This window comes from Symsagittifera roscoffensis, chromosome 7 (assembly GCF_963678635.1).
Source record: "Symsagittifera roscoffensis chromosome 7, txSymRosc1.1, whole genome shotgun sequence".
In the NCBI taxonomy this organism is placed as follows: Eukaryota; Metazoa; Xenacoelomorpha; order Acoela; family Convolutidae; genus Symsagittifera; species Symsagittifera roscoffensis.
The window spans coordinates 28,679,206-28,695,054 of NC_087068.1; the positions used below are offsets into that span (position 1 = coordinate 28,679,206).

At 34.9% G+C, this 15,849-nt stretch overlaps 1 protein-coding gene across 1 annotated transcript in view; it reads right to left on the reverse strand.

Moving 5' to 3' along the window:
- LOC134850907 (torsin-like protein) overlaps window positions 1-15,849 on the reverse strand; it is a 442,884-nt gene that overhangs the window by 407,224 nt on the left and 19,811 nt on the right. The gene's annotated exons all lie outside the window — the stretch shown is intronic.

A 15,849-nucleotide genomic window follows, 5' to 3' on the forward strand; every position in this document is an offset into this window, starting at 1 on the left:
CGCTCAAATCGAAGTGATAGATTAAGCAAAATACTTATTGGTCTGTAATTCGCGATGTCTCTGCTTCATGTTAAAGTTTCCTTTTTTGTTTATTTTTCGGCTTGTTGAGTTACGGCGTAAATTAAATCGGCTTTGTGGCCTGATATCATGCTATATCAATCGACGAGAAATTTCCTTATTTGTATGTGTTTTGAGTGTGAGGGGACTTGATGAATTTTTTGGAGTCTTGAATTAGTTTGATTTTTTTTATTTGCTCATTTTGTTTTGGCCTATGTTTCTTCGACATATTGGCCTCATTTTGCACCATTCGACGAGCGAATAATTTTTTTTGTGCGTGAAGTTCGAATGTGTGGGGGACTTAAAAGTTTTTTACTAGTCCGAAGTTTTTTTGTTTTTTTTTCTTGGCTTTTTTTGTTTTCCTTTTTGGCCTTATAGGTTTATATCAATAGGTCAAATTTATATCAGCCGAATTTTGCTCTATTTGACGCGCGAATAAAGCTTCTGTGTGCCTTTATTTGCTTGAGGGTGTGGTGGTTTTGAATTTTTCAAAAATTTTTTTTCGGTCTTGAGAGTTTCTGCTTATGTTTTTTCGGCATTGTTACCGCATGATTTTTTTATGCCAGTTTCTAATTGTTTTTTTTTGTCTTGGCCCGTTGTTGTTTCAAACCTAGTTTTGTCGATAGATCTAGTTCGAAATTTTTGAATTTTTTCGGACGTAGCCGCTTCCTTGTTTTGTATCGCAAATGGTGCGAAGCTCAGCTTCCCCTCTGTGTGAATTAAGATTTCTTTCAAAAAATCCCCTGTCTTATGAAAAGAAAAACACGCTGCTTTTTCAAAATACAAAATCGCTATACACAAGAAAGAAAAAGCCCATTTTTATGTGCTACCTTCACGTTCTTTCAGAAAAGGAAGGCTTATATCAGCAATAGTTGTATTGTAAATCAATGATACTGCCTAGAAAAGCCTAATCAGAGATACAAAAATACTACAACAAGAAACCTTGTAGATCTGTGATACAGTTTAGAAAAGCCTAACCAAAAAATTTCAAGAATTGAAAAGCCCATTTCATGTACTGCATTCAGGTTCTTCTACGAAATGAAGATTTGTTTCAGTAGTAATTATAATGCAGATCAAGGATACTGACCTTTTTTACTACTTTTTAGTAAGTATCAAGGATACTACGTTTTTTAGTAACCTTAGTTTTTTTGTTGTTGCAATTGCAGGGACTTAATAGCAAGTCAGTTATATTTTGCTGTTTCTTTTTATGTTGCCTTCGTTTTTTTTCAGGTTAGTTCATGCTATACTATTTGCTTACAGTGTTTCCACAATTGTCATTTCGACAGTGTAATCATCAATCTTTTTCATAAACCACAAACGTTTCTTTGTGGGATCCCTTTTGAATTGTGCTGTGCCTCAGTAAAATTATTTATTTTATCCCAAATTCATTCCAACAACATCCAATCATATAGCTTCCCTAATCATAATTCTTATTGAAAACATTTTATGCTCTCCCCTATGCTATTCCAGAGCTGTTACATATATCCATTGGTCAGATACAAATGTTGGCCTTTAGCCTTAGAATAAAATTTGATAATTGACAGCTGTCAAGAATGCTACCTTCAAGGGTGAGTTTTGCGGAGTAATTTGCTCTGATGATGTAATGTAAAGATATTACCCACCCTGTGAATGCTTCTGAGTTAAAGCGCAGGGGGCCACGATGGGTCGACTACTCCCTAGATTTGCTCAGGATCATTTGCGATGCCAAGATTTTTATTACCGCTTTAATATGATACCGCGCCCATGTAATTTTTAGTGCATGAAGTTAAGGTGGGGCTTAAGATCTTGAAATTTGCAAATACCACTACTAAATTTAACTATCTCAACATTTTCTATCTATACGTGACTCGGTTTCTTGTTACCTATGTTGACTTTCGATGTCAACTTCTGAAGTGAGAGTAGAGTGTTCATTTCAATAGTTAGGGTCGTTGATAAAAAACTGCTCTCCGTTTCCATCAATTAAAACGATTCTCGGTGGTGCGAAAGTTCGCAACAAAGCAACGCCTAATAACAGGCGACAGCTGCTCATTTATCTAAAAGCAAATATATGTAGCAGGAGCAATAATAGAATAATCAAGGAACCTTTCGTATCAAAAACAGCAATTTCTCCGAAGCTGCCTAATTAAGAGAAACGAACGTAGTGAAGAAAGACTCTTAGGTCTTGCTGATTTTTTTTTGTTTCAGGAAAAATTTGTCCACGCTCAATTTTGATTTTTCGCGGTTTGACTTGTGATTTCTTTTAAAATTCAGTGCATTTCTATTGTTAAAAGGAAGGCAAACTCCATTATTGATCATCAAAATTGTAAAGGTCACGAAAAACGTGATCGACTTCTAATTTTGAAAATGGAAAATAATTATCAGATTTCCCAGCAAAATGAAAGTTTTGCCTGTTATTCAGTTTTCTCAACTAGGGTTAATCTTAACAAAAAGTTTCTTTCATAAATTGTTCTACAAATTCAAAGAGCTTAATGGTCGAAAATTCTGATTGATCGGAGGTAATTGTTAAGTAGATCCGAGTTCTATGAAACTTCTCTCAGCATTTTATTGAAAACATCCGTTTCATCTACATAAATACTGTAAGGAACTATTATAGTGTGAACACGGTAAAGACATTATCTTGGTCACCTGTTTTTTGATTGACGAAAAGATATTGAAAACGTTCTACCTCATTTTTTTATTTCGAAGGTTAGTTTATTAAGAGTAATGAACGTAGTGAGTATTCTTATTTAGGTTTTGCTGATTGTTTTTTGTGTTGTTATTGTTGTTGCATTTTTGTTCGAGCTCATTTTTGATTTTTCGCGTTCTGACTTGTGACTTCTTTTAAAGTTCAGTGCATTTCTATTGTTAGAAGGAAGGCAAACTCCATTATCGAACAGCAAAATTGCAAAAGTCACGAAAAACGTGATCGACCTCTGGTTTCGAAAAAGGAAAATAACAATCAGTTTTCCCAGCAAAATAAATTACCCATTGATCCAGTTTCCTGAAATTCGATCAATTTCGCGAAAGAGTTATCAATAATAAATTGTTCCAGAATTTAAAAACGCCATCTCATTTTCTCCGAACTTTGACGGTTCAGGTTTTTTCGAAAAAATTGCAATTGTTTTCTGTTTCGGTTTTTTTTCACGTAACTAACTTCGTTCAGAGAATCTTTTTTGTCACCTCTCCGATATAACAGAGAACGATAAACAGGATTATTTAAGTGTTGTGGGGATTCTGACTCAACTTCGAACGAAGTTAGTTTCTAAACCTTTAGTGTTTATTGGAAATGATAAATCAACTAGGCGTGAATGCTGTTACAGTGGTATCTGAGATAAGTGAGCCAATCGGGCATGCCGCGTAGTTAAGTTTTTCTTTGTCCACACCATTAATTTAGCACAGATTTCGAACAGTTGTGTCACAATAGACCTCGAGTTGTTCTCGGTTTTATTCATATTAATGAAAATGAATATAAGGAAAAAGATTATATTGTTCTGGAATAATTTATTTAGTCGAACCATTTTTGAATTTCATTTTTTAAAGTCTTCCTAAATTTTCCCACCGGATTTTTGCTGGTGTAATTGCAGAGAGCCCTCTTTTATTTTGGTAATGTGTGAACTGTTTGGCAATGTCTTCCTCTACTTTTCAGAAATGCTTCGACTCATTTGCCAATGTTTTACCTGAAAGTTTTTGCATTATGTGGCCAATGTGTTCAAAAGCGTATCCTTTTGTGTAAACATTTTTCATGTTTTTGAAAAACTGAGAATTTTTGTTTGATGAAGAATAATGAACGTAGTGAAGACTCTTATATAAGTCTCGCTTTTTTTTTCGTGTTTTTTCAGGAAAAAGTCTTGAAAATTTGTTCATGATCAGTTTTGATTTTTGAACAGCAAAAATGTAAAGGTCACGAAAACTGATCGATTTCTAATTTCGAACATGGAAATTAGTTATCAGATTTCCCAGCGAAAGAAAAATTTTGCACTTTGATCCAGATTTCTCGAATGGGTAATTTTAAACTAAAAAGTGACCATCATAAATTGTTCAACAAAATCAAAGAGCTTTAAGGCCATCTATTTTTTTCTTCTTAATTCAAAAGTTGCAGGTTTTTGGAAAAAAAACAAGTCAGTTTGTGTCAGTTTCCTTGATGCAACTGGTGGCAGTTGGCTATGTCTTCTATGTTGATGCAAGTAATTGAAATTGTGCTTATTTTTTTTTGTGAAATACTATTTCAGGAGTATGTTTTTTTCGGAGTCTTTTCTTTGGTCTTTTCATTTTCCTCTTAGTTACAAGAAAGCAATAAAGCTTAGTCCTATGTGAGTGTATTTTTTCTTACATGAAAGGTTGATTTTTCCCGTTTTTCACAAATGACTCCTCGGTCTGACTTTTGCCAAAAATGTTTTCACGAAGAATTAGTGTGTTATTGAATGGCTCGATAGCTCGCTTTCAAAAACATGAAAAATCTCGCAGTTCTTACTGTCAATTTTTTGCTTGAAAGCCACTAGCTTTTTCTTTTGTATTACAAGTGATGCCAAGCTTCGCGTGTAAAAATTGCTGAATGTTGACTTCAATTCATTTTTTTTCGAAATATTTAACTCCATATTGAAAATAGTAAATTTGAAATAGAAAATGTGAAAATTAGCAACGCATGAATAATATAACTAATCTAGATGAATTATTAGGTAACTTCATTTCTATAATGTTTTAAGATGAATAAAGGTTTTCTGTGTAAAAACATTCCCTACATCGACAGAGGCATATGGTTTTGTTTTGGGTCTTAAAAGTTCTCCGCATACGGAGCTTATTACGGCTACCACAAGGAGTGAAGTTAACAATTCCCCCTTATTTATGACCCACCAGAGAAAGCTTGCAGCCGATATTGAATAACTTGGAAGTTCCATAGATTATGGTGTTTTCCCTCGCTCATCGATTCGACTCAAAAGAGTGGCGTGATTTACGTTGAAGCCATTTTTGTCTTTTTTAGATTTTTATCTTTTTTTGTGACAAAGAACGATTTTTTTGAAGGTTTTTTTTTCAACTTTTGATTTGTCTTTCATTTGCTGGTAATCATATATAGCAAGTGATGCGAAGCTCTGCTTCGCCTCTGTATTGAATGATAGGACTCAATAGCACAATGGAACCGTGGCACCTCGAGATTGCTTTTATTACGCATGTTTGAGTTCTTGGATTGGCCAGGCTTTAAAATGTCTTTTTAAAATTTGGTTAATGTCAGGAATTAATGAGTTAACGCTGAGACGCAGGTTTTGGGAGTGATTCCGGTTGGTGCCAGATGTTTGCTATGAGATGTTCAAAAAAAATTTGGAATTCGCAGTTTAAGCTTTTCGATAAAATTTTGCTCCGCCCATTAAAAATGTGGATGAACTTTGTATTCGGGTGTTTTTTTTCTCGCAAATCAGGTTCCACAAATAATCGTCAGACTGGGTTGAGTAGTATATCATATTGAAGCCGTGTTTCGGACGACGTTAAAAAATTCCCAGTGTCGAAAAAAAACGGTTTGAAGTTTTTGATTTTTAGTTCAATGCTGAGCGAGCAGACTTTTTATAGAAGACTTTTTGGATTAAAAACTTCAACAATTGAATAAAATATCTGCAAAAAATGGGGAAAAAACGATTTTTTTAAAATTGTTTTATTAATTTTTTCTTGTCATGTTTTTGATCAAATTAATGCCCTATTTGCCTGTTTTTCTCTGATTGTCGAATATGCTTCATTTCTAGGCTTTCGTCAGATCTTTTAAAGAGTAATGAACGTAGTGAAGACTCTTATATAGGTCTTGCTAATTTTTTTCTTCAGGAAAGAGTCTAAAATATTGATGCACTTAGGTGTAATGCACTTTTTGAGTTCAATTGAAATTAATCTGCTGCAAGTGACGTACATAACCACCTCCAAATACGAACGTGGAATTGGGGCAAAAAACGTGAACGATTCCTTGTTTCGAAAATGGAATTTAATTTTGCGGAATAAAAACTTTATCTCTTGATCTAGTTTTCTCTAGTTGGTTTCTTGCTGTCGAAGTAATGCCAATCATAAATTGTTCTAGAAATTCAAAGAGATTAAAGATCATCTATTCTATTTTTTTCTGAAAACCGAAAGCTTAAAACTATTTAACCCGTCTTATAAATGGTTCCAAATTGGTTGAAGAAAGCTTATTTACCATAATTGATTTGTTACTAGGAACGAACTCCATCCCTTTGTACATTATATGGCGCGTGGAGTATAGTTTTTACAAAAAATTTCAATTTTTTTTTCATTTCATTTAATGTTATCATGTATTACTGCTCTATAATCCCTGTGAGTCTATCAACTGGCTGTTTATGATTTTTGTTTACTATTTAGTGGTAAAGATCATTTAGGAACAAATAAACGGTTGTTTGGCATTTCGATATGAGAGTGCTTTGTGCTTTTCGTAGTAATCGTGATATTATTCGCGTAAATTCTGATTTTGCTTTTTGGTTTATTGCTGGTAGGGTCAAGATTGACATGTTCCAGTAAAACACTCCTACTTGAGACATTTTTTCAGACGCTGGATGTTAGACCTTTTATCTCTGAGCCCAGCTAAAATAGCCCGTCTTTGCAGGCATTAGTTGACACTTCGACGTTTTAACTAGCCATTTTTGGGGAAAGCTTTTTACATCAATCGAAAGCTATTGTTTTCTGAGCTTAATTTTAAAAAGATATTTCAGCTGTGATCACTTTTCGTAAACTTGCGGGGTTTTAAAGATAGCCATTTCGGCCAACTTGGGACAATTAACGCGCGGTACATTTCGCGCTATAAACTCGTAAGCGGAGAAATAATCCATTTTGGAAATCGTTCCAAATTGATTAAAAGAAGCTTACTTGCCATAATTGGTTTGTTACAAGGAGCGAAATCTATCCTTTTGTACTTTATATGACGTGTGGGGGGATGATTTTCATAAAAAGTTTCAAATTTTAGAATTTTTTTTTACTTAATTTTATTTCTTTGAATTTTTTTATTGTTATTACTGCTCCATAAACCTTGAAAGGCAATCAGAAAATTCAGGGCTTTGCCCTGATACGAGCAGTATTGTTGTGATTTCAAGTTAATTCGAAAACTTATTTTCTAAGTTTATAGAGCTACTAAGTTTGAGACCAATTACTGCAAAATAAATTTGCAAAGTTTTCTAAATCATCCCCTTACCCAGATTTACCGCATGTTACGCCCTCTCATTCTCGGTGGTTAAAGAGCGAGGGATTTTGTCAGTTGAAAATTTTTGTAAACTTTTTAATTTTAGAAAACTTAAAGTTCGAAAGAGCTGTACCGTACAATGGGAATATTTTTGCTCGAATTCGTAAAACTTCTGCTTTAACTTTTTGGATTAGCCAAAAACTGCTGCAAACTCTTTAACATAACCTAAACTTTTGCATATAAATTTAAAATAATATTCCTAATGAGGCCAACTATGTATTTTGAGAATTGTAAGCAGAATCTGCAACAACGACATTCTCTTAGATCTTTTTGGTTCTCTCGCTTTTTTCGATCGTTCCGACAAAACATTAACATTTTCAATTACTTGTCTCTGGAATCTAGAGAGTTACACACACCAAATTGTGCGCCTAACCAAAGCACTGTTTGGTCTCGTAGTTGTCAATTTAAACGGATTGGATTAAACGGATTAAAAGGAAACTTGAACTGAAGATAACAATGAAATATAATTAATTTATAAATCATGAATTTGATTCACGGCGACAGAAGAATCAATAAAAACTAAATTTTAGTCTAAGGATTTACATTGACTCGGGTTGACCATCCTACAAAACTTCTCCTATCTTAGCGTTTCTTATTACATGTGTATGCAATTTCATCTATTACAACTTTTACAATTTTCTTGTAAAAAATATTTAGGCAAGTTTAAATTGTAAGCGGTTTTTTCTACAAAAAAAAAGAAAGAAAAATGCAAAAAACGTTTTGAATGTCTTTCAATACCGTAGTAGCAGATTAAAACCATATTTTAAAATCTCACTTCATTTTCAAATTTACGCAAGTAAATCATTTCATGTTGTTATTATAAGAAACTCACTTTTTACCGACATAATACGAGTCAATTGTTTACTACTATTTGACTTTTCATTGATTTCTGAGAGCTAACAAAATTAGAACACTGCTCAAATTCTTAGCTGCAGGTTCGATGCATGAAAAAGTGAGCTTACTTTGCTTGCAAATTTTAAAAATGTTTCAAGCGTTCTTTCAAACGGATACCGAAAAAACTTTCGTTGCTCACAAAAAACTAAACTTGAAAAGTATGATTAAGACCATTTATCCACTAGGGATAGGACCAATATACGAGCTGTACAGCCCATCACGACAATCAATTTTAAGACAATCAATTTAAGATAATCAAAACAAGTTTTGTCATAGTTTGTTGAATAAAGTTTTTAATTTGTGTTTTGCATTGAAATAAATGAGGTTTCTTGTCATTGATCGGTAATTCTTTAAGTTGGCGTGTTTTTGATTTCAAATTCATATTGTGCCTTTTTAAAAGATTGTCTTACAATTTAAAAAGAATTTTGTAGTATAAGAATTTTTCCGAGAATTTTTTTCAATGTATTTCATTTTTTTAAATAAAGAAAGTAAGGTTTTTCACCGTCGGAATGAACAAAAAGGAAACTTTTTGGGCCAAATTTAGCATTTATCCACGTGAGTTAACCAAAGAAATCTATAAAAATCACTAACTTTGCAAAAGTTTATTCAGTTGCTCATTGTTCCGACTTTTGTAATAAAAGTAACGGAGTATTTGTGCTCGGGGTAGTTTTTTTTCTTCAGACATTTCGACTTTTTCGTGAGTTTTGGGAAAAGTTTGCCAATTTAACGCACGATACATTTCGCGCTATTAACGCGTAGGCAGAGATTTAATCCGTCTTAGAAATCGTTCCAAATTGGTTAAAGGAACCTTATTTGCCAAATTGATTTGTTAATGGGAGCTAAATCTATCACTTTGTAATTTATATGGCGTGTGGGGGGATGATTTTAACAAAAACCTAATTTTTTTAAATATATTTGTTTTTATTTTGTTACATCTAATGTTATCATGTTTTACTGCTCTATAGACCTTAAAAGGCAATCCGAACACTTCAGGGCTTCGCCCTGATACGAGCAGTCTTGTTCGGTTTTGATTTTGAAAAACTTTTTTGTTGAATATTTCCCCTTATTGTAAATCGGTCAAAAAGTCGACAATTGTATTTCAAGCTGCTCAATAAATAGACTATTACAAGTATTGAACAAGCAGATAGAAAACCAAACGCACTCAAGAATTAAAAAAATAATTGTTTACTTGTACATTTGTTCGCTCTGATTGGTTAACACAGTATTTGTCTACTTTATGACTTGTCCACTTTATGGTTTGTCTACTTTTTGCTTTACGTCACCTCTCACATTAACAGGCAAAATATATGCAATTCCCTAAACGCTCAGTGCTTTATTATCGCGGTAGATTTCCATGAGTCGTTGAACTCACTTGCACATCGCTGATGACCTCGCACGTTTATGATACAGTTGAATTGGCGCTTATCCTTTGCGCCTACCAATAATTGACTATACGCTATCCTTGAGGTTGATAATTGAAAACTAAATTTTCCCCTCACTATAGCCCCTTTATCTTCGTCGCACCCTTATCCTCAGCCTCTTTCATGTTCTAACATTTTTTGTTTGATGAAGATTATTGAACGTGGTGTAGACTCTTATATAAGTCTTGCTGATTTTTTTTTGTTTTTTTTTTTCAGAAAAAGTTTTAATAGCCTCTAATAACTATATATGCGCTTTCATACATATTGATGCATTTATGAATGCACTTAAGTATTTCTGCACTTTATTTGAAATTCATCTGCTGAAAGTGACGTTAATAGCCATCTCCAAATACGAACGTGGAATTGGCGCGAAAATTGTGAACAATTTCTAGTTTCGAATATGGAATTTCAACTCTAACTTTCCAGCGGAAAACTGTTTACGACTGGAGTTAAAATTTTTTTAACTTAAATTGAAATTTAAAGACTATCTCGCCATGTTTGAGCTTTTTCATCGTATTATTTTTTAAGCTATTCGTATATTGCAATGGTTAAGAGTTTTTTTTTTCGAGTTTCCAATTTGATTTTAGTGGTTATTTTACCGAGCTTAAATTAAGCAACCCAATATTGAATTAGGGAATGCGAATTTGGCCTCCACTTTTGAATAATCGAATCATTTTAGTTGAAGAGATAAGACGATTTTTGAGGTTTTTTTCAAAAACTCCAAATAACAAAATAGTTTACAAAACTTAAAGTTCCCAAGCCTCTAGTTGGGTGCTGTCAGGGTATTCTAAGGAGTTACAAATCTTGTCTCCAAATATGACTGTTCAAATCTTTGTGGTTTTCGAGATATGAAGTTTTTGTGATTTTTTCAAAAAAAAAATGCATATAATTTATATCAATTTTTTTCCGCAAAATCTGAAATTCCCAACCATGTAGTTGGGTCCTGTCACAGTAATCTTAAATATTGCGATACTTGCTTTCTAATATGACTTCTCAATTCTTTGTAGTTTTCGAGATGTGACCCTTTTTTTTGATTTTTTCAAAATTTTCATAAAAACTTATATTAGTTTTTTTCCGCAATTACTGAAATTCCCAACGATTTAGTTCGGCGTTGTCAGGGTTCTCTTCTCTGAAGAGTTAAAAATCTTACCACATGCGACTGCTAAACGCGACTGCTCAAATGCTTTTAGTTTCCGAGATGTGACGTTTTTTGATTTTTTCAAAATTTCTGAAAGAATTTATCTACAAAGAATTTCAAAAAATGTGAAACTGCTAACTTGATGAAGATACAACATTATTCTCAGCGTACACCCATGCGTCTCAAATCTTGCCTCTTATCATGAATGCTCAAATCCTTTTAGTTGCCGAAAAAAGACGTTTTTTTTTTCATTTTTTTCTGGAAACTTCGATTTAAAAAATTCATAAAATTTTGGATTCCTAACCCCATAGTAGGGTGATCTCAGGGACTCTCAGTGGTTGCAAGTCTGGCCTCCAAATTTTTCCAGAGACCCTTAAATTTTTCGAGATAACGCTTTTAAAATGGAAATTAAAAAAAGTTAAAAATTCGAAATTAGCAACCCTGTAATTGGGGCAGTCAGAGTACACAGATAATGTTTTCAATATATGCGTTTTTTCATGAGTTGTAGAACAATTTCGAAGCACCGAAGGTGCGTTAAACGCTAGTTGAAATTTAATTTAGTTTTTTATAGTTTTTTTTTTAAATTCTGTTTTCGATTATATGGTTTTGGCAAATATTTTCTAGCATCATGAATATATATTGCGTTGTTTTTTATAGAATTAGCTCTTGTTCAACAAACTCTGGTATTTTCAGACTTACGAGAGCAAATGTCTTGAAATCCGTAGCCAAATTTTTTTCTCCAGTAAACAACTCTCCTATCTAATTTTTACTTTTCTTCATCTTGTTTCATTATTGACAACTTTATAACTTCCAGGTTCCTTCCACGGCCTAGAGGTAGCGTCGTTGTTTTGTATCCTAAGGTCTGGGGTTCAAGTATTTTGTGATGGATGCAAACCAACGTTTATGATTTTAACCAACGTCTGCGAAATAAAAAAAATACCTACTGATTTTTTTAGATAGTTTGAAATGCATTCGCAAAATTCCAACTCAGCATTTGATGGTGAGCAAAATGGTCCAATCAATGTGCGAAGTCAGCGAAGTGCAAAGGGCATTAATAGCCAGAATGCTTATCATAACGAGTACTTGTCTCTTGTAAAAGAAGCTGCAACCAAAAGATGGGTTTTTCATATGCCAGGAGATGATGTTTCTTTTAACTTTCAGTATAATAATTGTCGGTGGCCGAGGGATATGAGTGTGGCTGCGAAATTAGACCTAAAACCAGGCGATAGCGTTTTCCTGAAATTCGGAGAGATAACGGAATATGCTTATTTGAGTGCCATAGTAGAAGCAAAAGATTTGATGATGGTCGAAAAGGTGGTACATGACAAAATAAAGGAGAGGACAAGAGCACAGCCCGACGTGATGCTCAAGCATGTGAGCTTTATAGAGTAAGTTGACTGTAATGTTTCCAGTTCAGCTTTTTGGTACAGAAAGATAATGAGAGACAGAACGATAATAAAAAATAGTTTCTTTTAAGTATTGTGATCCATTTTAACAACAATTTTACTGTAATTGTCTGATTTAGAGATCGTGACTGTAACAAGGAAAATGCGTCATATACTGGCAATGAACACCCGCAAGATGTTGAAGAAGTTGCTGCTGTAGACAAATTTGTGGCGTCAGGCAAGTCAAAAAAGCGAAAGATCGTGAAACATGCTGATGAAAAGGTTAACAAGAAGAAGCCAAGAATAGAACCGGAAGTCAATTTGGAAGACGACCTTGAGCCAGAAGTCAACCTTCTAGACAATGCAGCACCTTTAAGTTCGGTTAGTATTCTTATGAATTTGGCTTAAGCTGCTTACGTTTGTGATCCAAAAAAGTTGTCGAACTCAAAAATATAACTCTAATTTAAAACATAAAAAAAATTTAAAAACACTGATTTGGAACTGATAAAGTAAAATGTTCAATAAAATTATACCGTATATTGAAGGAAATGGAGAAAGTGTGTCAGTGTTTGGCTTCAAAGGAGATTGTGGATGTTGTAGTGGCAAAATTTGCCGAGCTCAATAAAATCAATGCAGAGCATGCAGCAAAGTCAGCTTCAGAAAATAAAAAGTTGAAAGATAGATTCGCTTCGATCATTAAAAAGAGTAAACCATCAGCATCCGCTAAGGTTGGACCACTACCACAACGTGAAAGCGATGAGCCCATCTGGTTTGGGAAAGGCGACGCAATGGTTGACTTAATGACGGTGGATCCGTCAGAAGGAGCATCGATTTTCGGACGAAAGTTGGCTGCAGTTATTTTCAATGCGGAGGAAGATTGTCTCCTCATTAACCAACGTATGGGCGTAAAAATGAATAAGAAATGATCGAGAAGTGCGGCTTCATCAGACTTGGAGCACTTGTTTAAAGAAGTGGTGAAACGAAACTTTGTTATCGGAGCAGCGGAAGCAATTGAAATAGCCATGAGAGGCGCCAATCAGTACGGGTCAGAAATGGCTGGAGATTACCCGGAAAAGGTCGAGAAATGAAGTTGAAAAAAATAAAATGAAATGGTTTTACTCGGTGCTTTTATTTTATTCCTAATTTGTACCTTGCTTGAGTTGTTTTGTTCCAATCATCTTGGTTTGATGACTTTCGTCAATTCATTTTGATGGTAAACTTTTTTTGTCTCAGCTGAAATTGTAAATTTACATGATAAAAACTGGATTGTTCTGACTACAATTTTTTAGAGCAAAAAATGTCTTTTTTACTGAGCACTTCCGAATCTGAATCGGAGAATGAGCCAATAATGATCATCCGCAAATCAAAATCAGGAGTTGCTAATGAAACTTTGCCAAATGAGAGATCTTGTGAGAAACTTTCTGTGAAAAAGGGATTAGGTCAGCTGAATGTTACGCCTCTGCAGTTAACTGCTGGAACGTCGAAAGTAACCGAAAATTCGGGAGTCGAGAATTTTGTTTCTTCCACTCCTCTCGAAAGTCAAGACAGTCAAGGCAAGAAGCGTATGATAGAGGAACTGGAACGACGGCTCAATGAGGAACTGAACAGCCAACGAAAAAAACTTAAGGCTATTCGGTCAAAGGAAAAAGCCAATAACTTGGAATTCCTTAAGGTGATGTCAATCGAACTAAACGGTGAGACTCTTTTGCCTATGAACGATTCGGAAGAAGTGGTTTGGTTCCAAAAAGATGGCGAATGGATTAATTTGATGACCATTTATGCAGGTCCTCAGCCAAGTAAATTTGGACGACATTTGGCGACGAAAATGTTCGGAAAGCATGATGATTGTCGCCTAATGGTTGAAATGATTGGGTGTGAAAGGCAGAGTGTGTTGACCAGGACGCCAATCCCCAAGGAAGAAGAGAAACTGTTTAGGCGAGTAGTGGAACTTAAGTATCCTTTGGAAGAGAGTTACGCGTACGCCGAAGCACGCCTAGCAGCAAACGCGATGGGAGTTGGATATCGTCGCAAATACCCTGGTAAACTGAGGCAGCTCCTTAATGAGCAGCATAAAAAAATGGTTGCAGATAAACTACAAACAACAACCGTTTTGCAAGATGATTTGGAGTAGAGCTAAAAATTGCCCTAGAAAAGTCAAATAACGAAATTGGAAAAGATGAACCTGCTTACCTTGGCGCTTTAATCTTTTTTAGTTTTGTGCCTTGCATAAACATTTTGTTTTTATTCAAAGAAGTTTGATAACTTAGTCAATTAATTTTGATGCTGCTGATTTTTTAACAGTGAAGGTATATCCACAAATGAATCATAAAAGCCCGTTAATGAGTGAAAAGCGTTCTTAATGTTTTTCAGATTGTTTTTTTTTCAGTAGATTTCTTATGGAAGTTCGACAGGAAGAGTCGCACTACATTGCATCTCTTAAAGGCAAGAACTGCCTGATATTGGCACATTGTGACGCATACGTCAGCAACCGCATGGTGAAATATGGCGGGAGAGAACCCATATCTTTAGCGCGGGACCTCGGTTATGAATCGTATCAAGAACTTTTGACTAAACACAAAATTGCACGAACGTACGAGCAGATTTTAAGTAATTGTTATCAGGAAGTCAAAGATTCTTCTTTCAGTATTAAGTTTGATAGCTTCAATGGATATGGTCTATACTATGAGGGTAAGCATAAACTTCGCTCTAACGATAAGAGAAACTACCGAATCCCTGAATTGCGAGCTCTTATACAGCGTGTTCCAAAATTCCTTGAAGATCAGATCAAACCAGTCTCTGTGTTTGCGCCTACAGATTTATGCTCTCAAATGCGCATAATGGTTGGTCCTGTTCGCTTCGCCAACCATTCTTGCGACCCTAATTGCGAGTATGTCGTAACTGAGCACAAAAACATGAAATTTGTGCGCCTGCAGATTCTGAAAGACATCGAGCCATACACAGAAATAAGTGTATATTACGGTCCAAATTTTTTCGAAACTGGCAATTCTTCTTGCAAATGTCCCCATACACAGTTCCATCATTCTGATCCTTGCTCATCAAGAAATGAAGTTAGTGTTCAAAGTCAGCAAATTAGCCTAAAGCCAGAGAAAATTTTGCGCTTTGAAGATCGAAGGTATCGGCTAAATCGATCAAATGGGCCGAAAACAAAACGGAAAAAAATTGTGCAATACGAAATGAGAGAGCATTGTTCAGATAGCTCGAATGAAGATAGCGATGACGAGTATTGCTGCGATGCTGAAACCAGCCTTTTTTGTGACTCGATAGACCAAAGTGACTCAGATTTTGTCTCGACTAAATCCTCTGAAATCAAGATTAATTACGAAACAAAAGATCGCTGTGATGATGAAACTGCTACGGGCGCTTTGGTAGGTTCTCCATCGATTGCAGTTGATGATTTTAATCAAAACAGGCAGCTGGGCATGATGGCTTCTTCGCCCATAATGATAGACGCTGAAGAACAAAAAGGGGATCTCAGTTTGTCACATATTGACGTATTGGGAAATGATGATTGCGATAGGTCAAGCAGTGGAGTTTCAGATGAATTTCCACAAAATGCCAGATCCATGTCCAATTTCGTTATGTGTGCCAACGCCCTCATTGCTCGACACGGTACTTCTGACGCTGAGGCAAATAACTGGTTTAAATTGATTCGGACAGCGTTTCCCGAAAGCAACATTCCCAGTTTCAAAGCATTAAAGCGCCAGTACCATGTAGTAAAAGCCAGCGAAGGTACAT